The following is a 22,392-nucleotide window of genomic DNA, read 5'->3' as shown; positions in this document are numbered from 1 at the left end:
AAAAAAAAAAAAAAAAAAAAAAAGAAAAGAAAAAGGAATTTCACAATTCAGTGGTTTTAGTATACCTGAAACGTTGTACAACCGCCATCACTATCTTTTTAATTTGAATTTTTTTCCTCAAATAGAGACAGGGTCTTGCTATGCTGGCCAGGGTGGCCTCGAACTCCTGGCCTCAAGATCACCTCCTGCTTCAACCTCCCAAAGTGCCGGGATTACAGGTGTAAGCCACCATTCCCAACCTACCACTATTCCTGGACACTCTCATCACCCTGTAAAGAAACCCCACACTCTTTCAGCAGTGCTCCTGAGAAAAAAGGAAAAGAAACTGCACGGTCATTAGCAGTCACTCCCATTCCTCCTTCGCTCCAGCTCCTGCTCTAACCTGCGTTGTCTCCATAGTTTCCCTAACCGGGACTTTCATTTAAATGGTATCATGTAATATGTACGCTTTTGTGTCTGGTTTCTTTCACTTAGCATGATGTTTCCAACTTTCACTGATGTAGCACGTATCAGTAAGTCTTCTTTCTTATGGCCAGGTAATATTCTCTTCTATGGGTATGCCATGTTTTGTTTACCGTTTCATCACTTGATAGAGATTTGCATTGTTTTCACTTTTTTGAGTATTGTGAGTAATGCTGCTATTTGTGTTTATGTCTGTATGGACCTGTGTTCTCTTGGGTACATATCTTGGAATAGAATTGTTAGGTCGTAGGGAAACCTTTGAACTCTTTGAAGCCAATTCTTTCCGTTAAGCTCCATCCCATTCATTCCATACGCCAGCAGACCCTTTGAGACAGAGGAATAATCCGTCCCACCTACCGTGCCACTTGGGGGTGTCTATGAACCCTGCTTTTTTTGTTTTATTTTAGCAATATACATTTTTATAGTATTGTTTTTTTTTTTTTCAATCTAGTGAATTTTCCTCCAAGTCAATGGACAGATAGGAAAAAAAAGAAAGTTGTTTTTTGAGCCCTGCTTTCCAACTAGGAATCAGTTGCTCTTGGGTTTTGATTTTGTGTGGAACATGGAGGATCTACTGGAATGCTGGAAAGTCAGAGGACAGCTGCAGGTGGCCGGGGGGGCAGCTGCTGCTGGCGTTGGTGATGTGAGCCGGGATGCTCAGCTTGCCCTAGTACCATCTCCCTGTGCCCCAAGGGGTGGCTTTGGAGGGGCAGCACTGGGAGACCAGAGCCCTGACTTGCAAGAAGGGTCCAATAGCCGTGAAAAAGAACATACTGATTTTTCATTTTCCTGGGGTAAAGACTGAGCAGAGAATTCTACTATTAGATACAAACTTTTCCAGGAGAAACCCTGGTGCAACAGCTTCTATTTCAAGTTGCTTTGCTTCTGGAAACTGGAGGGGCCTTCTCAGTAGGCAGCTGACGCAGGCTGAGTTAACAAGGAAGCAGAACACCACACAAAGGCACGCATCAGGGACTGTAATAAAATACACTTAGAATACTAAAGGCTGCCACTTATGGGGGCCTTTCAAAGTTCCAGAGGATGTATAAAGGGCACCACAAACATGATTTAGATATTTGCGTCCCTGTTTTACATTTTAGACACTGAGACCTAGAAAGTTTGAAGATCCAGCCCAAGGCCAGGTGCAGTGGCTCACACCTGTAATTTCAGCCCTTTGGGAGGCCCAAGCCGGTGGATCACTTGAACCTGGGAGTTCAAGACCCACCTGGGTAACATGGAGAAACCTCGTCTCTCCAAAAAATACAAAAATTAGCGGGGTGTGGTGGCACGTGATTGCAGTCACAGCTATTTGGGAGGCTGAGGCAGGAGAATCGCTTGAGCCTGGGATGTGGAGGCTGCAGTGACTGAGATCATGCTGCTGCACTCCAGCCTGGGTAACAGAGTGAGACCCTGTCTCAAAAAACAACAAGCAAAAGAGCCGAAGGCCATGCAAGTGGCGGGTACAGCTGGACTCACGCTCCATCCCCACGTGTTGCGTCTCGCTCTGGTGAGCTCTCTGTTTCTTTCCTTCCCGTGGATCACACTGGTTTTCAGAGACAGTTAGGAAATGCGTCTTGCTTTTTTTAAGCTTGCCACATTAAATGTTAATTTCTGCTGCACCATGTTGGCGTGGCTCTCACTCCAGATGCATTGGAGACTTGGGCAGGGAAATCTGGGCAGGAAGCCTCATCTGTACACAGGACCCACCACCGTGGGCACGCTAGGAGTTGTGAGAGGTGAATGACTGTGAGGCGCCCGCACGCCCATCCCCACCCCCAAGTGAGGATGCTTCAGGACCCAAGCAGATGGTCACCCACCGGGATAGGACAACCACAAGCTTTAGAGCAGAAAGGCCAAGACCTGGCTCCTGGAATGCTTTACTAGCTAGGTAACCGTAGGTAAGATCATGGGAGTCTTAGCTTTCCCAGCTGTAAAATGCTAATAATAGCTACTTGGTGGTTCATTATTGAGCTGACCACAGTAGCACCAAGCAGGACCACCCACTGTGTTATCTGCCATTCAGACTGTATCACTGGGGGACCGAGGAAGGCGGATTACTTGAATCCAGGAGTTCGAGACCAGCCTGGGCAACGTGGCAGAACCCCATCTCTACAAAAAATACAAAAGTCAGCTGGCATGGTGGCGCACACCTGTGGTCCCAGCTACTCAGGAGGCTGAGGCAGGAGAATCACTTGAGCCCAGGAGGTAGAGGCTGCAGTGACCATGCTTATGCCACTGTACTCTAGCCTGGGTGACAGAGCAACACCTGTCTCAATAAAAAAATAAAGAGTGTCATGGTGCCTAGAACACAGCAGGACCTGGAAAACGCTAATTCCCCTCCACCTGCTCCTCTTCCCCCAAGCTCTGCCACCCACTCACTTTGGCCTTCACCTTGCTTTGATCCTCAGAAAGTGTCCGGTTCTAGTTATGGTGGCCTTGACTGGAGACATCTCAGATGGCTTTAATTTTCACCTCCAACAGGTTACATCTACTCTCATCTACTACAGAAGTTTGAAAACACTGTAATGTTCTCCTTTAACTATCAGTACCTCAGTGGGAAGCCTGACATTATAATTAGCACAGGCTCCCACATGGGATGACATTTTGCTCAATATATCATGTTCCTGGTGTGCACTGAAGCAGAAGCTGGAGCACGCTTCTAAATGGCGCTGTTGGATTTGAGCATGAGAATTGGTACCAACGCCCAAAGGGCAAAATCACAACTCTGGGAATCCTCCGTGATCCCAAATGAAAGTGTCAGGGAAACTTTCAGATGTTCTGTCATCTCCTGCAGAGGTGGCAGATATGCCGATGCCTGAGCCCTGCTTTCTGGCCTTCAGATCAAGGAAGCTGCAGCCAGATTAAAGTCAAGACTCATTACCATGTCGAATGTATTATGTCATCCTCCTACCTAGTATGTAAATTAAAGAGAAAACTCAAGCAAGAGAATTTGAATACATTTTTGTATTAGGAATCAAAATTTCCAGTAACTTCCAGTTGTCTTTCTCCCATGGCCAGGTATTGGCTAGAACATGGTTTAGTAAGATCTTTTATTTTATTTTATTGTTTTGCTTTTGGAGATGGAGTCTTGCTCTGTGGCCCAGGCTGGAGTGCAGTGACGCAATCTTGGCTCACTGCAACCTCCACCTCCCGAGTTCAAGCAATTCTCTCCTGCCTCAGCCCCCCGAGTAGATGGGACTACAGGCACACACCACCACACCCAGCTAATTTTTGTATTTTTTTAGTAGAGACGGGGTTTCACCATGTTGGCCAGGCTGGTCTGGATCTCTTGACCTCGTGATCCGCCCGCCTCAGCCTCCCAAAGTGCTGGGATTACAGGTGTGAGCCACCGCGCCCTGCCAAGATTTTGGTTTCTTAAAATACCTGGCCCCTTTGCAAGCAGGATGGCTCAGCAAGGAACCATCTCATCTGCTGAAGGGTCTCCCTCCTCTGTTGAGGTGGCCCCATGGTTTCCGAAGCCCCAGCAGAAAACAGGTTTAATTAATTTGTCACATTTGAGTTGCATGTCTTATCATAGTGCCAACTTATTCATATTCATATATGTGAATTTTAGTGCACATTAATTATTTATAAGTCCTTGTTTATTTTGTCTGCATTCCCTTGGTAACTGGTATGGTATGGAGTTGAAAATCATGAAAATGTTACTGGTCTTCTGCAAATAACCATTAACCAAAGTTGGATTCCGAAATCAAAATCCCATTTTCTTCTTCTTTCTCTGATGAAATACAGTGGGCGAAATGACACCAAAGTGTTCTTCTGGGTCTATTCCTTGCTCTGTTGTTTGTCCCGCTCCTCAGGGTGGTGATTGCCAGCTGAGTTCCCCATTTGGCATAGATGTGTCATGACTTAGGCAAAGTTTATTGCTTTTGGCTGTCATCTTCGCCTTGACAAGGAGTTAAATTCAGAGGTGATGAGCTCAGCATGGGGGTTTGGGAGAGGATAGAAAAAAATAGGTTGTTTTCCACAGAATATTCGAGGGGGGTACAAGTCTGCAAAATCAATGTGTGTGAAGCGCCTGGGAGGTTTGTGATGAATCCAAGTTCCCAGCAACACCCGGGCTTCCAAGCCATTTGAGACTCCCATTTCTTCAGTGGTTCAGCTCTTTGGAGAATAGACAAGCCTATGGCTGCATGTTTTGGATATTACCCACCCGAAGGCACAGCACCACATCCTCATTCAGGTCTCATCCTAATGGTTGTTTTGTCAGTTACTCATGCAGCGGTTAGTCGCCACAGGGATTGTACACTTCATCCATTTCTTTTTGTCTTGAATCTTGTACAAATGTTTGTCATATGCCAACATCTTGCAGTTTACTAGATCACGGTAACTTCCCCTATTCTCCAGCCTCCTTCTCCTCCTCCTCTTCCTCCTCTTACTATTGCTACTTATTTTTCATAGTTCTGTCGGTGTCTTTAAGTATGATAATTAATCTTTGCAGCCCATCTGTGTGGTTTAAGCTCTACTCTCAGCCGTGGAGACTGTTGTTTCCACAGCTTTGGCAACCCAGAGATCGTAAATGGAAGTCAAATGAGGGCTAGAAAATGAATTCAGACGCATCTTCTTAATAATTCTCTTTAAGAGAGAATGAACAAGGAGAAGACTCTCAAACTGATCTGTTTTGTCGATGGGCTACTGAAAAACTTAATTAGAAATCAACTCAAAGCTCATGGCTCAAATAAAGTTTAGAAATTGCATTTTTATTATAGCAATTTAGATCATCCACATTTTCCATAATCAGTGGTAAGTAAGCATTGGGAGTCCGAATCTGTAGTTTCTATCTTACTTTGAAATTCACCAACTAGGTGATCATAAGAACGACTTCTCCCAAGTTGTGATTGTCACTGGCTTCACCAGGAGATAAATGATTCCAGCCCCACCCTCTGCTTCACAGGTGATGTGAGGATAAAATAAGGTCATGGACGCGAGCCTGCTTGAGAAATAAAGGTACCAGATAAATAGCAGTTATCCTGATTATTGGATGCAGCTGTTATAAGCACTATTTGTCAACCCCTTCCACTTCCAGACTCCATTTCCTTTCAGCTGCAGAGCCTTGCACTCATCAGCTCTCTTCTCTCGCTCTGATTAAAGTTCAGAGCTGTCATTCCCAGAGAGTTTGTTCATTTATTTCTCTTCTCTATATTCTCAGAAATTCTTTCTGTCTCAGAGTTGTTAGGGAAGAGGTTGGGGCATGTTGGTGGGGAAAAAAAATATCTCTGAATCCTGTTTTCAGGTGCAAACAGCCTTCTTAAATGTCAACATAGCAATACCGGCATTTTTCCTCATTGTCTTTTAATCAAACACTTTTCTCCAGGCTTTTTTTTTTTTTTTTTTTTTTACAAAAATCGGTAAGTCCCGGTGAATGTTCTAGATTTCCTTTCTGTGCCCTGTTCTCAAGGGTCAGCCTCCTCTTCAGGCTAGAGCCATGTAGGGCTTTTATGTTGGAAATGGGGATGTGGGAGAAGTCACGTGACGGACTCAGTGTCCCCCTGGAGAGGACAGGGGAATAAGTCAATGGGTTGAGTGTGGAGAGGTGGAATTTCAGGCACTAAGGAACTCAGAGGAGTGCCAGGGTGTGCGCCACGCACCTTCCCGTGGGCTCTTTGGGCTTTGCCTTGTGAGGGACCAATTGCTCTGCCCTGATTCGCTTAGTCCTAAAAGACTCAGGATAGGCGCGGGGCTTTGCCTCCTGGTAGTTCCAGAGTGTGCCCTGTTGCCTAGAGACAGGGGATGGTGCCTGGAGTGAAGATAAGGTTGTCACGGAAACCAAGCCACAAATTCCCTTGTTTTTGTTCAGGCTGCTGGACAGAAGAGTAAAGGATTTTTACTCTGACAGTGGAAGAAAGTATTTTCTTTCCCGTGTGGTGTTTTTACCAAATGGATGTGTTATCCAAGACACAGCTGAGATAGTACCCTCCTTGACAAACGGCGTTGAGTTTTGCATGGCTAACTACCTCCTAATTCTGGTGTTCCTGATTCAGAAGAAAGAAAAATCCTTTATGTGGTCATCCTGAACGGATTCTTTGTTGAAGCTTCAAATGATCACATCTCCTGTATACTAGCGTATCAGCGGACGGAAGAATTGGAGGGGCGCTATCCTGGAATGGTACTTGAAGTGCTCCCTCTGGCAGAGAGTTTAAGTTTTTCATTTATCAGTGGTAGCAATTTTAGCTCCTGATGCTGGAAGCCTGCTGGGAGCTTTAGGAATCACATGTGCATCTGTGTGTGTGCACATGTGTGTGTGCACGTGTTTGTGTACGTGTGTGTGCATGTGGTGTTTCCTCATGGCCTCTGCGGCTTCATACCTTCCCCAAATCAGTCTCCTCTCCTCTCTCCTTCTTGCCTGCGTATTCATCATGAGCCACATCGCAGGTTTTCTGAAGCCCTCTGACCTGTTCTCTTCCCCATCCCCTGACTCTGCACAGATCCCCTGCTCCCCTGGGTCACCTTCGTGAACACACTCAGTTCTGTTCCTTTACTGAGTCCAGAGGCATCTCAGCTGAATGGGGGGCTCAAAACACACCTTTGAGGCGGACAAGGCTGCTACACTGGTGACAGAGAGAAAACTGCATCAGGAGCAGAGAGGAGGGGACATGAACTGGGTAGTGCTGTGAGTGCCATGGGGGCCCACAAGCATGTGGACACTAGGGTGGATTAGACAGTAGAAGAGAAAGGATTTTAACGAATGGGAAGGGAGAAGAGTGGAAGGACCCTGATCTCTCCAGGCATGTACTTTGGTTGGCCCTCAGAGCGTGTCTGCCCTCATTTGGCACGTGTGTTTTCTTCTCAGCATCCTCCCTCTCTCTCTGTCTCCCTCTAGATTAAAGTCCAGACCACCTGCCCAGCTGCCCTTGAGCTGGAAGCCCCCTGGTTGTCTTAGCTCTTCCCTGTCCCTCATTCCCATAGCCATTTGGTCACCAAATCCCATTGATCACCAGCTCCCATCTCACCCACATGTATTTTCCGTCTTCCTTTTCCAGCCCCGCTGCTTTATGAGGGGGACTTTTTTGAGAGAGTGTCTCGCTTTGTCTCCCGGCGGGAGTGTAGTGAGACCATCACGGCTCACTGCAGTCTCCATCTCCTGGGCTCAAGTGGTCCTCTTGCTGCCTCAGCCTCCTGAGTAGCTGGGACCACACGTGTGCCCAGCAAACCATTTCATTTGTTTTTTGTGTGGAGATGGGGTTTTGCCATGTTGCCTCTGCTGGTCTCAAACTCCTGGGCTCAAGCCATACTCCCGCCTTGGCCTCTGAAAAGTACTGGGATTATAGGTGTAAGCCGCCGCGCCCGGCTGAGGCCCATTTTTTGTTGCTTCCTTCTCTCTTTCATCCATCTGCTCCGCACTCTGTCACCAAACCTAACTTTTGAAAATAGAAATCTGCTTTCATGCCAGTCTTCACCTTAATGAGACGGAAAAATACAAGTGTCTTTCGTCTCCCTGTGTACAGCCCCCACTCACTACTCTCCGATGCTTGACTCCTGTGAGTTTCATCACATCTGTGGGTGCAGAGCCCACCAGGGTGGGAGCCTCTGGAGGAGGTAGTGGAACTGGTGTCAGAGAGCAGTGACAGCGCAGGTCCTGCTCCAGCAGCACCTGGACCACAGTGGGGCCACGTGGTTTCCTGGAAATGTGGCGCACATTCTCCTCCTTGCAGCGTGTCCACCCCACCCGGGGGGAACCCATGGCTCACAGAGGAGAAAACCCCCAGACTCAGGCTGTGGAGACCCCTCTCAAATAGGACCTCAGCTCACTGGGCTGGAATAGTCTTTGTGGGGTATTAGTTAAGCACACGGGCTCTGGGATCTACTGATCTAGGTTCAAATCCCAGTGGCTCCTCCACTTAATAGCCATGTTGAGACAAGTAGCCCTTTCTGTGTCTCCATTTCACTCCTACTGTGGCCATTCATTCTCCAGTATTAGGGCCAGCTGCCTGATATTCTAACAGAAGGGACAGGACCATAGACCAGACCCAATCCTCACATTTATTATATGCTGTAAAATGGGAAACATTGTCTGTCGCAGCCAGAGAATCAGAGGTGACATTTTAAAGCACATTGGAGCTGAAACATCATAGAACCCAGAGATTCCTAATGGAAAACCCTCCCAAGCAACTCTGCAGCTCACCTCACTGAGGACTGAACAACAAGAGAGTTCAGGGATGTGTGTGAGTCTCCTTTTGCTGCTGTAACAAATGACCACAAACTTAGTGGCTTCAGACAACACAGATTTGTTATCTTGTAGTTTTAGAGGTCAGAAGTCAAAGTGGGGCTTACTGGGTGACGATCAAGGTATCAGCAGGGCTGCATTGCTTTCTGGAAGCTCTAGGAGAGAACCCGTTTCTTTGCCTTTTCCAACGTCCCGTGGCTGCCTGCATTTCCTGGTCCGTGGTCCCTTTTCCTTTTCAAAGCCTGCAGTGCCCAGTTGAGTCTTTCTCACATTGCATTACCCTATTGCTACTTCTCTGACCTTCCTTCTCATTTTAAGGACCCATACGATTACAGTGGGCTCCTCCAGTTAATCCAAGATAATCCCATTTCAGTGTCAGCCGTTAACCACCTTAATGCCTTCTGCAACCTCAGTTTTCTCTGCCATGCCACATAGCATATTCAGATTCTCGAGATTAGGACATAGACATTTTAGGAGGTCATTAATCTCCTACCACAACATGTATTATTTTATTTTTGCACAGTTGTGGCCAGAGGACTACTATCAGGGACCTGAGTGGATGGGGCCAGTTTAGGAGCTAGCAGAAATCCATGTGTCACTGCCCGGCGTGTCTTCCTTCACCACGTGGAGCCTCAAAGCAGTGCTGCCTTGGGTCTGCCTGATTGGAAGAGAAACGCTGTTTCCCTCTTGCTTTATTATAGTTCTCTTTTCTATGGGTTGGACACCTGTCCCGTGGTAACCTGGCCAGGGATTTGTCTGTGAGTGCCTGTACTACAGTGTATCCCATAATCTTTCCTCATCATGGATGATAGTCTTATGCTAACTTCCCCAGTCACCATGGGAACCTCCTCTTCAGTGCATTTAAAGACAGTTATTTCTTCCCCGGTTGAGGGATCTGTATCCAGGGGTGAGAATGAGATGGCTGAAAGCATGAGCATTTTTATTTCAGATCAAACTCATGTTTTCCATGCACCCCTGTTGTCCCCAGAACCTTCCCAGTATCCCCCCACCTGGGATAGAGGAATGGGCCACTTAGATGGAGAACAAGCTCACATATTCTTTTCTTTTTTCTTTTAATGACAGCTTTATCAAAATATAACTCACACAGCCTACAATTCACCCATTTGAAGTGTGCAATTTTATGGTTTTTAGTATATTCACCAAATTGTACAACCACTAGCACAAATTTTAGAACATTTTTATTACCCTAAAAGAAACCTCTACCCATTAGCAGTTATCCTCCATTTCCCCCCATCTCCTCCCCCACAAACCCAAGGCAACCACTCATTGGCGACTCTGAACATTTCACATAAATGAAATCGTACAATAGGTGGCTTGTTATAGCTGACTGGTTTTACTTAGCATAGCGTTTTTAAGATTCATCCGTGTATCAGTACTTCATTTCTTTTTATTGTCAAATAATATTCCATTATATGTCAATGCCACATTTTGTTCACCCATTCATCAGTTAATGAGCATTTGGGTTGTATCCACTGTTGAACTATTATGACTAGTGCTGCTGTGTACTTTCATGTACAAGTTTTTGTATAACTGTATTTTCTCGTGGGTCTAAACATAGGAGTTGAATTGCTGGGTCATTTGGTGACTCCATGTTTGCCCTTTTGAGGAAATGTAAGACTGTTTCCCAAAGTGATGTGCCATTTTTTGTTCCTATCAGCAATGTAGGAGGGTTCTGTTTCTCTACATCTTCACCAACACTTGTTATTATCTGCATTTTTTATTATTGGCTAATGGTTACGATAGTTCTTTGTGGTTTTGATTTGCATTTCCCTGATGACTAATAACATTGAGCATCTTATCATGTGTTTATCACACCTTGTTTTAAGTGTCCATGATAGTTCTTACTTCGGGGGTTAGAGATCCCCATGTATATCCAATCAAGCTTAAGGAAACTTTTTCTGAATTCCTGTGGTACCCACATAACCATGATACGTTATATAAAATGTCAGGAAGTTTATAAACTGCCTGGATCTATGGACTCCTGATTTTGACCCTTTTCTAAAGGGTCTCCCTTGTTCTGAAAGTATCACTCCAACTAGCCTAGAAAGAATCAGGTTTTAGTAAGCCCTTCCCTGAAGGAAATCCAGCTGTATAAGTCCATTCTCACATTACTACAAAGAACTACCTGAGACTGGGTGATTTGTAAGGAAAAGAGGTTTAATTGGCTCACAGTTCCACAGGCTGTACAGGAATCACGGCTGTGGAAGCCTTAGAAAACTTGCAATCATAGTGGCAGGTGCAGAGGAAGGAGGCATATCTTACATGGCCAGAGGAGGAGGAAGAAAGTGAAGGGAGGGGTGCTGCACACTTGTAAACAACCAGATTTTATGAGAACTTATTCACTATCATGACAACAGCAAGGGGAAAGTCCACCCTCATGATCCAGTCACCTCCCAACAGGACCCTCCTCCAACATTGGGGATTACAGTTTGACATGAGATTTGGGTTGGGACACAAATCCAAACCATATTATTTCATCCCTGGTCCCACCCAAATCTCGTGTCCTTCTCACATTTCAAAATAAAACCACGCCTTCCCAACAGTCTCCCAAAGTCTTAACTCATTCCAGCTTTAACTCAGAAGTCCACAGTACAGACTCTCATCTGGGACAAGGCAAGTCACTTCCATCTATGAACCTGTAAAATCAAACCCAGTCAGTTACTTCTAAGATACAGTGGTGGTACAGGCATTGGCTAAATACTCCCATTCCAAAAGGGAGAAATCAGCCAAAACAAAGGGGCAAGTCCAAAACCTAGCAGGGCAGTCACTAAATATTAGAGCTCCAAAATAATCTCTAACTCCATGTCTCACATCCAGGCCACACTGATGCAAGGGGCAGACTCTCAAGGCCTTGGACATCTCCACCCCTTTGACTCTGCAGGGTACAGCCTCATGGCTGCTTTTCCAAGCTCATATCGAGTACCTATAGCTTTTCCAGGCACATAGTGCAAGTTGTCAGTGGTTCTACCATTCTGGGATCCGAAGGACAGTGGCCCTCTTCTCACAGCTCCACTAGACAGTACCCTAGTGGGAGCTCTGTGTAGGAGCTGAAAACCCACACTGTCTTCTGCACTGCCTAGTTGAGGTTCTCCGTGAGGGGCTCCACCCCTGCAGCAGACTTCTACCAGGACATCCAGGCATTTCCATACATCCTCTGAAATCCAGGTTGAGCCTCGCAAGCCTCAACTCTTGCCTTCTGAGCACCCAGAAGCTTACCACCATGTGGAAGCCACCAAGGCTTATGGCTTGCACCCTCTGGGAGTGGCAGCCTGAGATGTATCTAGGGCTCTTTGCTCTTTTAGCCATAGCTGAAGCTGGATGGCTGGGATGCAGGGAGGAGTGTCTCAACATTGTGCAGGGCAACAGGGTCCTGGGTCCTGCCTGCAAAACCATTCTTCCCTCCTAGGCTTCCAGGCCTGTAATGGGAGGGGCTTCCACAAAGGTCTCTGAAATGCCTTTGAGGCATTTTTCCTATTGTCTTGGCTATTAACATTCATGTCCTTTTTACTTATGCATATTTCTGCAGCTGGCTTGAATTTTCCCCCAGAAAAATGGATTTTTGTTTACTACCACATGGTCAGACTGTAAAATTTGTAAACTTTTATGCTCTGCCTCCCTTTTAAATATAAGTTCCAGTTCAGATCTTCATTTTACTCACACATATGACCATATGCTGTCGGAAGCATTCAGGCCACATCCATAATGCCTCGCTGCTTAGAAATTTTTTCTGCCAGATATCCTCATTTATCACTTTCAAGTTCACAGTTCCACAGGTCCCTAAAGCAGGGATGCAATGTCACCAGTCTCTTTGCTCAAGCATAGCAAGTGACCTTTACTCCAGTTCCCAAGATGTTCCTCCATCTAAGACTACTTCAGCCTGGACTTCATTGTCCATGTCACTGTCAGCATTTTGGTCATAGCAATTTAACAAGTCTCTATGAAGTAAGTCTGTTCCACATTTTCTGGCATCTTTAGCAATGTCCCCACCTCTGGTACCAATTTTGTATATTAGTCCATTCTCACATCGCTGTAAAGTTCTACCTGAGAATAAGTAGTTTTACAGAAAAGAGATTTAATTGGTTCACAGTTCTGCAGGCTGTACAGGTAGCATGGCTGGGGAGGCCTCAGGAAACCTTAAGCCATGGCAGAAGGCAAAAAGGGAAGCAGACATATCTCCGTGTGGTGAAACAGGAGACAGAGTGTGAAGGGGAAGTGCTGCACACTTTTAAACAACCATATTTCGTGAGAACATATTCACTATCGTGACAGCAGCAAGGGGGAACCCTCATGATCCAGTCACCTCCCACTAGACCCCTTCTCCAACACTGGGGATTACAGTTTGGCATGAGATTTGGTTGGGGACACAAATCCAAACCATATCACTGGCTTGTGTATAAAAGGGAATTTTATGTTTTTTGTGCTTTTATTTTAAATTGAGTGCAATTTTAGCATTGAAAAAATTTTTCTGAATATGGAGACTTGGTGTTTTTCTCTTCCCTTCCTTTTCTCACCTAGAATCCCATCCATTCATTACCAAGTTCAAGGATCTGCACTTGGTCGCTTTCTGCAGGTTTCCATTTTAGCGGCAAGAAACAGCACTGTATTTTTTGAAGAGCTAGAAAATTCTCAGTGTTCAGTCCAGAAAGTCAAAACATAGTGCCACTGTGGCGAGAAGTGGAACTGATGCAGCATGAATGATCCGGCATGTTTCTGCGTTTTCTTATTAGAATTTACCACTCACCTCTGAGCTCCAGCTCTGCAGTGTCCCCTATTTGGGATTACTGAGCAAGGTTTAATGGAAAAGAAGCCTGCTCTCCACCCGATGACTCTGAGCAATGATATAAAGTGTTGGTGATCTCAGAACTGAAATGGAGCTCATGAAAGTACTTTGTGGCTCAGAGGGAGGTGAGAGGACGGATGGCTTGGATGGGGCTGCTTTACGAACATATGCAGCGTGGGAACATTTCTCAGTCTGTGTGTGTGTGCCACTTTAAAGATTGCAGGGTTTGTGCCTGGCTGCGGTGCCAGATGAGTTTGGAGAGCTTGATGCACAGAACCAATGACTGGAAAGGCCGCTGAAGGAAATGGAAGAGACCGGCTACTGAGACGGTTTACTCCAGAGCCTGCTACTTGGATACTTACCCTAAAATTTGGCTTCTGGAACTCTGGGTGAGAGAGATGGGAGTGAGCAGACTCATGCCTCAAGGTCAAAGTTGGGTGGCCTAGGATTTCTCTTTAACCCTGATCACAATGAAAGTAGTTTTCCACAGAGAGTTTTCATGGTAATTGTCGATTTTTCTTCCATTTCGACTTGGGGCAGGCGCTGAGGTGATGCTTTTGGGCTCACCTCTTCCTGCCCTCTCCCAGCTTTTCCTTTGTATGGGTTTCGGGCCTTTGAAAGTTTAGGACCAGGCACAGTGGGTCATGCCTGTAATCCCAGCACTTTGGGAGGCCGAGGGTAAGAAGACTGCTTGAGTTCAGGAGTTTGAGACCAGACAGGGTAACAGACCTTGCCTCTGCAGAAAATAACAAAATTAGCTGGGCATGGTGGTGTGTGCCTGTGGTCCCAGCTACTTGGGAGGCTGAGGTGGGAGGATCGCGTGAGCCCAGGAGGTTGAGGCTGCAGTGAGCTGTGATCGTGCCACTGCATTCCAGCCTGGTCAACAGAGCCAAAAAAAAAAAAAAGTTTAATGTTGGAAGTGTTTGCTCCTTATTTCCTCTGCTTCCTGTCCCCATTTTCTGTTTCAACCTCAGTCGCTTCTCACCCTGGCGAGAATGCCTGACCACGGGCCTACCATGTGGTAAGCAAAACAGTTCCCAGGAGAAAAGTTACTGTGAGAGTTGACACCTATTTCTCTCTGTTGTTGTGTATCGGCCACACGAAGCTAAGAGCGTGGGCCCATCAGACCACCCCCCCCCGATATTTGCAGAGCTGGGCGCAGAAGGACAAATGGAGTCTTGCATGTCAGATGTCAAAAAAACTTTAAGCCATGAATCAAATTAACAGATTGCGTTCACATATCTATATGTAGATATAGGTATATCCCCGTATCGACCCATATAGAGATATAAAAAGAGAATGTATAGATTGTATGTGTGTAGTGTGTGTATGTAGATAGTATGTGTACAGTATGTGTGTATAGTAGATGTATACTGTGTATGTATGTAATATACAGTACATATATGAGTCTTCTTTTTCATATGGTCTCCCACTCTGACAAAGACATCTTCATAGGGATCTGGGAAACCAGGTTCAAATTCTCAGCTTCCCTGGAGTTTTGCTGGATGTGTGGCCCAGGGAGAAACAGCCCCAGACAGTCCCATTCTTTCCTTGTCTCCAGCTGCAATTTGCACATGAGGGGACCTGCTGGGACCTTCAGTGTACACCAAAGGCTTGGTCCCCCTCAGGGGAATGGACCCAGGGAAGAGGCCTGTGCAGTCAGTGGAGTGGGAATTCCACGACTTTGGATGGAGAATTCCAGAGTGCGGTCACATCCCACGGCCCTGTGATCCCTGCCTCATGAGGAGGGGCTCATTTGTGAGGTCTGGCCCTGCTGCAGTCCCTTTTGCCTCAGGCTGAGGGAGATACTGAGTTTCTCAGGTGCAAACATCACCAGGACTGTCCTTTTTGAGTTGAACTTGATCTTTTAAATTCATTCCTTTGAGCTGTCCTTAAAACGAAGATATGCCTCTACATTTTATTGTGTTGACCTCCAACACCGTGCTGTGTGCAGTCTTTTCAGATTTTTTCCGACAAAAAATCTGTTCACATCCCCCCGCCCTTTTTTTTTTTCGAGACAGAGTTTCTTTCACTCTGTCGCCCAGGCTGGGTGTAATGGTGCCATCTCAGTTCCCTGCAACCTCTGCCTCCTGAGTTCAATTGATTCTTGTGCCTCAGCCTCCTGAGTAGCTGGGACTATAGGCGTGCGCCACCATGCCCAGCTAAGTTTTTTTGTATTTTTAATAGAGACAAGGTTTTACCATGTTGGCCAGGCTGATCTCGAAGTCTTGACCTCAGGTTATCCACCTGCCTCAGCCTCCCAAAGTGCTGAGATAATTGGCATGAGCCACCACGCCCGGCCCAGATTTCCCCTTTTTCTAAGGACGTTGGTCATATTGGATTGGGGGTCCATTCTACCCCATGATGGTGTCACTCTAAGGTAACTAATTGTACCTGCAAACCACCCAATTTCTAAATCAGCTCACATTCTGAGTTATTGGGAACTGGTATATCCCCATACTAATTTGGGGGAGAGACAGTTCAATCTAACACCCTCCATCCATGGAAGAATAGGCAGAGGATATTTTACCTGCTTTTAAAAAAAAAAAAAAAAACACATAATATGGCAGACATTTATTTTTATTCAGTTTCTTCTCAAGATGAAGAGAACTCTTTGTAAATGCCCTAAAGTCGTGTCTTCCTCCTCTTCTCCAAGACCCTACCGTCTTGTCATTCACCTGCAGTCACCCTGGTAACCCGGGAACTGCTCAGGCGGGACCCTGTGCTCTGACTTGCCCGGACGCAGCCACATCCCGACCAGCATGTCCCCCCTTCCTTTCCTCCTCTGTCCTTTTCTTTTCACGTGTCTGGCTTCTGCCCGCCCTTTAGCACCCAGCTCCACGGCCATCGTTTGCTGGGGGAACATCTCTCATCCCACCCCATGCCTGCCTGGTGTCCATCATTCACCTCTCCTTGTGTCCCCCGCACTCTGGCTCCCCCTACACTGCACCCCCAACCCTGTTCCATAATGACCTTTCCCTGACAAGAGCATGGGCTCTTTGGGGGCAAAGTCTTGCTGAGCTCCACAGCCCCAGTGTAGGATCTGTCATGTAATAAGTCCACGGTGGCGGGAGAGACAGGGAGCCCCTGTAGAAGGATGCTTTGAGGGTGCCCTGAGCCACAAAGGCTCAGCAAAGGAGGGAGGAGAGGCACAGGGAGAATTAGGGAGGGACTGGGGAAGGCCTTAAAGATGCTCTTGTTTCGCTTTGCTCAAGACAGCTACAAATGTATACACGAGGATGGGTCATCCCAAGAACTTAAACCAGGGTTCCACGTGACCCTGGGGACACACCAAAATTCAGTCATTTGGAAGACAATTTCAACATCCGGAGGGGAAAGAGTCAAAGACCACTTTACCATGGGCAGTTTCTCCCATACCTACTTTTTCTAGCCCGCAGTGGTACTGCTTTTATTATGATTGTCTGTAGGTCATATCATCCAAGACAATTGTTAGTGACCTTCCCTCTTAATGTAAACTGAGGGAGGTCACAGAAGTCACTTGTTTTCTGGCTTTGGAGTGCTCGTTATCAATGGGAAGGAAGCCTTTGTGCCTGTGCTCAGGTCTCACCTGCCTTCCCCAGAGTCCCGCCCCCTTAAGGATGTGGAGAGGCCCAGAGGGAGCAGAGGGCCTGGCATGAATTTATAGGATTGAATTTGGGGACAGCACAGCACGGAGGACCAGGGGTGGTGTAAGCCTCTTAACATGGAGAGGGAGTCATTGTCTCTGGGCTCTCCTTTGGAGCTAACCACTGTCTAGCTTCATTTCCTTGAGCCGCTTTCTGATCTGAGTATAATTTCTTTTTCTTTCTTTCTTTCTTTCTTTTTTTTTTTGAGACAGAGTCTCATTTTGTCGCCAGGCGCCAGGCTGGAGTGCAGTGGCACAATCTTGGCTCATTGCAACCTCCGCCTCCCGGGTTCAAGCAATTCTCCTGCCTCAGCCTCCCAGGTAGCTGGGACTACAGGCGCATGCCACCACACCCAGCTAATTTTTGTATTTTTAGTAGAGACAGGGTTTCACTATGTTGGCCAGGATGGTCTCAATCTCTTGACCTCGTGATCCGCCCGCCTCGGCCTCCCAAAGTGCTGGGATTACAGGCTTGAGCCACCATGCCCGGCCCTGAGTATAATTTCTCTTCTGCAAAATGGAAATAATAACTTCTGTACCACTTACTTCCCAAGATGGTTTGGGATCTACCCAGAGGCCGTTGGAAAATCCTGAAATGCATTCAGTGTACTGTTGAGTTGTTCATAGGATTGTTAATTGTCATAGGCTGTTCTTCGGTGTCCTGGATGCTCAAAATCCCAGAGGGGCGTGGCGGAGCATGACTCACCTTCACTCGCTCTTAGTGTTACTTTTGTTCCTACCTGAGCTAGAGAAGGACTCTGCATGGCTCCCAGCTGAGCAGAGAGGTGGGACTGGCCATCTGCCCCTTTTCCTTTCGTATTGGTTTCTTGGGGCTTATGGAACAAATGGCCACAAACTGGGTGGCCGTAAGAACAGAAGTTGATTGCCGCACAGTTCTGGAGGCCAGGAATCTGAAATCAAGGTGGCCACAGGGCTGGTTCTTTCTGAGGGCTCTGAGGGAAAGATCTGTTTCAGGGCTGTCACCTTGGTTTGTAGATGGCTTCTTCTCCCTTCATCTCTTGACATCATCTTCTCTTTTGAGAGGGACTGTGAAGGCCTTAAAGATGCTCTTGTTTCACTTTGCTTAAGACAGTTGCGAATGTATGCATGAGGATGAGTTATCATAACCAAGAACTTAAAGCAGGGTTCCAAGGGGCTCTGAGGGCACAACAGAATTCAGGTATTTGGAAAACAGCATCAAGATCCAGAGGGGAACATAGTCAAAGATCATTTTAAGTCTAAGTCTGTGTTCACATTTCCCCCTTTTTATAAGGATGCTGGTAATATTGGATTGGGGCCACCCTACCCCTTGATGATCTCATTCTAACTTAACTAATTATACCTGCAAACCACTCAGTTTCCAAATATGCTCACATTCTGAGTTATTGGGAGTTGGGACATCCACATATAAATTTGGGGGAGAAACAATTCATTTTATGACACCCTCCATCCAGGAATGATTAGCAGAGGATATTTTACCTACTAAAAAAAAACAAACAAACAAAAAAAAAAAACCTTATAATATGGCAGACACTTATTTTTATCCAGTTTCTTCTCAAGGTGAAGATAACTCTTTGTAAATGTCATAAAGTCATGTAGAATGCAGTAACTTTCTGTTCACGCTTTACAAATAAAAAGAATGGCTCCTTCTATTAATGACATTTTAAAAACTTGTAATATGATTATAAGCCAAATATAATCTAATTAATTGCTTAGATGAGTGTACTTAGAGAGACATGAGAATCTACAGTTGACATGAGCCTGGGAGGGACAGGTAATTTCTGGGATGACTGAATCACTAAATCAAAGGATCTCAGACTAGAATTCCTGTTAACTCAAACGAGGTGAAATGGGTAGAAACAGGGACCTAAGTAGAATCCAGAAATTAGATCCTTCAAAGAAATGATAAAAGTACATTCAGTAGTGGGAAAACGAATGTGGCTTTTAGATCAGTAGGCTTAATGTTTCATTCAGTCATATATTGATTGAAGAAGTAGTCGCTGCTTCCTCCTCCCTGCGAGGTGCAAGATAGCCTGGGCGTCTAAGCCATCCTTGTGAAGTCATTCCTCTCGGAACAAGCCACTTCATCTGGAGGTGCTTGTCCACACCTGGAGGAGTGCACCCTCCAAATTCCTCTCCAGGTATCCAAGGAGCTGCAAGATAGAAGAGAGCGCCGCTCCCTGGGGCTTTCAGACAAGAACCTTAGCAGGCCAGACCGGAAACTAAGCCATGGGAGCAGTGGCTTGACCTTTCAGGTCAAGATGATTCACCCTTTCAGGCTGGACAAAAGAAGACACAGGTGATAATAAACGGCTTTATGTCTTGGAAGGACCACTGATATGGCTTGGCTGTATCCCCACCCAAATCTCATCTTGAATTATAGTTCCCATAATCCTCACATGTCATGGGAGGGACTCAGAGGGAGATGATTGAATCGTGGGGGTGATTGCCCCCATGCTGCTGTTCTCATGGTAGTGTGTGAGTTCTAATGAGATCTGATGATTTTATAAGGGGCTTTTCCCTCTTTACTTAGCATGTGTCTCTCCTGCTACATATGAGGAAGGCCGCATTTGTTCCACCTTCTCCCATGATTGTAAGTTTCCTGAGGCCTCCCCAGCCATGTGAAACTTTGAGTCAATTCAACCTCTTTTTTAAATAAATTACCCAGCCTTGGATATGCCTTTATTAGCAGCATGAGAATGGAATAATACAGACCACCATGGGAACAAGAGTTTGGGTTTGTCCTATGTTCACTCCCAGGCTGGAAACAGGACCCAAGAGTGAAAGGTACAGGGAAATAGATGCTAACGCAGTCTAAGGAATATGTTTTTCACAACTGCAGCTGTGTAAAGATGAAATGCTTGGTTCATCTTGTGAGTTAGTGATGCTGTCATAGCCATCATCCATTGAGCGCTTCCCACGGGTGAACCTGCTATGGTTTGGATGTGGGTTGTTTGCTTCTGCCAAATCTCATGCTGAAATGTGATCCCCAGATTTCACTGTTGGAGCCCAGGACTGGTGGGAGGGTAGATCCCTCAGGAATGTCTTGGTACCATTCTCCTGGGAGCAAGTTCTCACTCTTAGTTCCAGCAAGAGTTGGTTGTTGAAAAGAGCCTACACCTCCTCTTCCTCTCTCTCTCTCTCTCTCTCTCTCCTTCCCTGTCTCATGCTTCCTCTCTTGCTGTTGACCTCTCTCTGCACATGCCATCTCCCCTTTGCCTTCCCCCATGAGTGGAAGCTTCCTGAGGCTCTCATCAGAAGCACATGTTGACGCCATGCTTCTTGTACCGGCTTCAGAACCATGGGCCAAATAAATCTCTTTTCTTTATAAGTTACCCAGCCTCAGGTATTCCTTTATATCAACACAAATGGGTGAAGACACAACATGTTCTTATTTAATACTTTCTAGGGAAAGAGGCCCTAGGATTTGCCGTGGCCAACCATTGCGACATCTAATAACAAGCACCCTGGAAGTCAGAGAATCATTATGATCAAGCTGGCTACTTTCTTTCTCAGATCACAGAGTCTGGAAGAAACTATTTGCATACATTTTAGTGGATTAGAAGTAAATTTTACTTTTGGAAAAAGAACTCTGTTCTTTCTCTCTCTCCCGTTAAGCTTGCGCCTAGGCTGTGTTGTATGAAATCCAATCTCCAATACCAGAAAATGATTGTTTATTTGAACACCTCCCTAAAACCAATTAGGTGCCGTGGAGTGTTAGTTTGGGATGATAGATTTCGTAGCTGGGCTGTGGACATCTGGGAGACCTTGGGTTTGTTGTTTCACGTGAGCCTTTCTCTGTGCACGGCCAGCTCTGAGTGAGGGGATTAGGCGCCTCCAGCCGTGACTGACAGACCTATGTGCAAATCTGGATCGCCCTCTCCATTAGCCTGGAACGTGTTCTGTGACCCCCGTTGCTTTCCTTAACATGTTGGCTCTGTGCTTGGAGATAACTTGCAAATGTTTGTCGAACAATTGTGCCACAGCTTTCCAAATGTTTTGCTTCTAATTAAGAAAGGGAATTGGATGTACTCTTGCCTGGCTAATTTTTTTCTCCCCTTGGCAGGGGAATGAGGGTGGGAAGAAAGAGAAAAGAAACAGCAAAGAAATTAGGAAAAAACAAACAAACAAACAAACAAAACACCTCTCTGATTTCCCAGTGATCAAAGCTGTGTCTGGAAGTCCATTTCTGTTAGAGCATCCTGTTCTCCCCAACATGTAGGGATTCCTAAGTTCAAATCCCATCTGGGGAATGTAGTCATGGGGCTGAAAGGCACTCTACAACTGGGCAACCACCTTCAGGAACTTTCCTCGGCCTACAGAAATAAGGACAGATGATTTAGAATGAAGCACACAGGACTCTGAAGACCAAGTTCGATTCTCCATAATGGATTCTGGCTTCTGAGTTTAGAGTTTGGCTGCATGTACAGTACATCTGAAACAATGGTTTCTTTTCTCATTTAAAGGAAAGCTAGAGATAGACATTCCAGCACAGGTATAGCAACTAAAGAAAAAAAAACAACACACTTTTAGGGACATCAGTCTTTTTTTTTTTTTTGAGACACAGTTTTACTCTGTTGCTCAGGCTGGAGTGCAGTGGCCCAGTCTTGGCTCAGTGCACCCTCCACCTCCCAGGTTCAAGAGATTCTCCTGCCTCAGCCTCCTGAGGAGCTGGGACTACAGGCATATACCACCACGCCTGGCTAATTTTTGTATTTTTAACTGAGACGGGGTTTCACCACATTGACCAGATTGGTTCCAAACTACTGACGTCAAGTGATCTCCCCACTTCAGTCTCCTAAAGTGCTGGGATTACAGGTGTGAGCTACCACATCTGGCCCTGGAGTGCAGTGGCATGATCTCGGTTCATTGAAACTTCCATCTCCTGGGTTCAAGTGATTCTCCTGCCTCAGCCTCCCGAGTAGCTGGGATTACAGGCACATGCCACCGTGCCTGGCTAATTTTCGTATTTTTAGTAGAGATGGAGTTTCGCCATGTTGGCCAGGCTGGTCTGGAACTCCAGATCTCAGGTGATCCCCACCTTGGCCTCCCAGAGTGCTGGGATTATAGGCGTGAGCCACCACGCCTGGATGGACATAAGTCTTTTGTAGTTTTGCAGATCACTTTGATCTTTAAGGTTACCTCATAGTTCACGATTGTCCTTGGGGCTGTAACCATCCATTCTTCCTCCAGATAGAAGTACCAAGGAGGATAACTTCAAACTGTGGCTTTGTCTTCTAGAAATTTCTAATGCCGTGTTTTTTTACTAACGAAAGGGACAGCATGGTTATGGGAAGTTGACAGCAGCCTCTGCCTCGCTCA

At 46.1% G+C, this 22,392-nt stretch overlaps 1 protein-coding gene and 1 non-coding gene across 5 annotated transcripts in view; both read left to right on the top strand.

Annotated features, from left to right (window-relative positions):
• The window catches only part of SLC39A11 (solute carrier family 39 member 11), a 462,191-nt gene that overhangs the window by 272,015 nt on the left and 167,784 nt on the right, over positions 1 to 22,392 (top strand). The gene's annotated exons all lie outside the window — the stretch shown is intronic.
• LOC119472311 lies at positions 18,598 to 18,734 on the top strand. The gene has a single exon (XR_005201445.1).

Source organism: Cebus imitator, unplaced genomic scaffold (genome assembly GCF_001604975.1).
Source record: "Cebus imitator isolate Cc_AM_T3 unplaced genomic scaffold, Cebus_imitator-1.0 Scaffold93, whole genome shotgun sequence".
Taxonomy (NCBI): Eukaryota; Metazoa; Chordata; class Mammalia; order Primates; family Cebidae; genus Cebus; species Cebus imitator.
The sequence above is the reverse complement of the archived record's forward strand: the minus strand, read 5'-3'. Positions and strand labels throughout refer to the sequence as shown.